Below are 2,999 nucleotides of genomic sequence, written 5' to 3'. Positions count from 1 at the left end.
AGAGAGGAGCTAGTACCGGAACTTGCGTGATCTAGTCTGGAAAGTGCAGGATGTGTAGCTGCTTACAGGGCGACTGGTGCAATCAGTGCAACCTTGTGTTCTGTCTACGTCTGTGCGGTGTGCGGGCTGTGCAAATCCTTTTCGGTGTTTCGGACTCTTGAGCTGGAGCAAGAAAGGGATCGCGCTGGTCTGGCAGGGTGGATTAGATTTGGATTCCTCATGGACTGTGGAAAAGTTAGTTTGCTGCTATCGATGGCGAAGTGAGTAGTGGAATTACATGGTCGCATCAATCGGTTGACCACCTGATCGTCGCTTTGAACACACCACTCCATCTCCATGTCTTGACCTCGACTTAGTTAATGAAGGGCAATTAATTAATTGTGGCATGCTGACCAAATTGTAGACCACCGCACGAGTCTAGAAACAAGTTCAGTTGAGGTTGCCGCCCATGTCCAATGGGGCCAAATTGCCCCGTGAACTTAAATCGGATATTCAACATCTCTGACTATTGAAATCGTCCAATTTAATCCTGAAAGGCGGTTTTGCCAATGTGGTACAATATCAGCAATCCTACATAGCACCATATCAGCCATAAGAGGGTAAATTGGACCGTGTTGATAGTTTAAGATGGTCAACTGGACTTTATCAAAAAATAGTTACAAAAATATTTCTTTCTTAGAAAATATATGCAATTAAAATTCCTAAATCTGGTTTCATCATAGAAAAAATATGAAAAAATAGTTTCATACTTCTTTCTAAAACCATGCTCTATCTTATGGTTCCTAGTTAGGAGTTATTAGATCTTTCAAAAATATTTTGATTAAAATCATTTTTGTTTTCCAAATTAAAATTAGGCGTTTTCAATGGAAGTCAACTTCAACTCGGCTCGTTTAGCTCGTCTGAAATGAGCCTCAAACAATACAAGAGATGATAATAAATAAGTTGAGACCACCTACATTAAATTTACAATAAATAACAGAACCAACTTTTAGCAAAAAAAATAAAGTATGACCATAGGATTTCAATAATTTTTAAATGGACACTATAAATAGAGCATGATTTTAGATAAAAAATAAAACTAGTTTCATATATTTGTGAGCTAAAATGAATTTTTGAGACTAAACCAGATTTTAGAATTTTTAATTACATATATTTTCTAAGAAAAAATATTTTATAATAGTTTTGGATAAAGTTCAACACAGTCCAATTTACACCGCTGATATGGCGCCACAAACCGCCTTTCGAAACCATCGAGGGGGATAAATTGGAGGGTTTGAATAGTCGGGGTGTTGAATATCCGGCTTTTCGATTGAGTGGGGTAAATCATAGTTGAGGGGTTGAAAAGACTTTTCGCTTATAAAAAATACTTGGGCCCAATCTTCCATTCCCGAAATTTCGGCCCAGAAACGTCTCCCGACGATAAGGGCCTGATTGGATGGCTGGAGGTACCCAGCCTGGCTCGCACGGATGAACCAGGCCCCCGTCGGCCAGGCGGCGCGCATGAAGGGGCAGCATGATTGGTTGCATGTATGTGTAGATCCCGTTCCCTCAGCGCAAGTGATTAGTTGCCCAACTGCATGCGCGAGTTCAGAGTAATTCGACCAGGTCTGCGCGTGCGCGCTGCACCGCGCGAGCCAAGTCCGCCGGATACGCCCGATTTTCTGGTATCCCCGAAGCCAGGCTACGGGTCAGCTGTTGCATCGCGGGAGCCAGTCCCAGTAGACGGTGCAGGTAACCAAAAGCTAAGCATGCGGAATACGCCCAATTTTCTGGTATCCCCGGAGCCAGGCTACGGGTCAGCTGTTGCATCGCCGGAGCCAGTCCCAGTACACGATGCAGGTTAACCAAACAGGCAACAGCGCGCAATTGCACCTGACGGGTCTGGCCCAGGACCGGATGTGGATATCAAAAGTGTGTATATTCGCTGCCTAACACGCCGCAGCCTAACCTTAGGCGCGCCACGGCGTCGGAGGTATGCATTTGGTGAACAGCTAAACTTAGGCAGCCATATTTTTTTAAGGCACGGTTCCATCGAATGCCACACGATTTTCACGTCACACCTGCGGCGGTCGATTTGAGCGCCATACCCGTGGCGGTACGCTAAGCTTAGATGTGGCGCCTTAGGTAGCAAACCAAACATGTCCCAATCACGCTAACTCTTCCTCCTTCCCGTCTTTCTCGGTTGACGAGGAACGGAGAAGTCGTTTATCTCGTCCAAAACATCTTTCGCCCTTCTTATTTATATTGGCCATGGCCAGTTTTAAATCTGGCATTGATGAAGACTTTAGTCCCGGTTGAAGCCATCAACCGGGACTAAAGGAGCCAACCCCACACTAAAAGGGTTTGAGCATGGACTGAAATATTATTCACGGATTAGTTTAGAAGGAAGATATCACATTCAAAATTACATGCGCTGTATAGGTGAAGTGGTAAAAGAAACTATGCGTGATGAAGTGGTCTCGAGTTTGAGTTCTAAGCATACAGAGTAATTTTTTATCTTTCCACATACCTTAGTCCAGGTGTCCAGAGCGTGGGAACCGGGACTACCGGAGGGTTGTGCAGTAGTGGTCGTTTGTTTGTTCGTTTTCCTCTCGCGTTTCCAGTTTCCACGGCAACTCCTCGCTCAAAACCGCGTTACTTTGTCCGCGTCGCCAATCGCCGTCGCGTGCTCAGTACACTACTCACGAAACCACCGATCACCAACGTGTTTGATCTCAAGCGGTTAGGCTCACACCATAAACGTCGCATACTATCCTCAAACTGTCACGCGCATACGGTAAGCTTTACCGAAACCAAAACGGGAAATAAAGAGATTTCGTGCAGTTTTTGACGGAACCTTCCATGTTAAAGACTTGGCCGGCGCCCAGTAGGAACGCACTAATCGCACCACTTCCTTGCTTAAACCCTCCTCCATCCACGCCAGGTGGGCTGGTCCGGTTCCGGCTAGTGGCTCCTTTGGACGCGCAGCCTGCACATGACACCCCGCACCTAGATCTCAC

The sequence above is a fragment of the Panicum hallii genome, chromosome 9 (assembly GCF_002211085.1).
Source record: "Panicum hallii strain FIL2 chromosome 9, PHallii_v3.1, whole genome shotgun sequence".
Classification (NCBI taxonomy): Eukaryota; Viridiplantae; Streptophyta; class Magnoliopsida; order Poales; family Poaceae; genus Panicum; species Panicum hallii.
Note: the sequence above shows the minus strand (reverse complement) of the source record.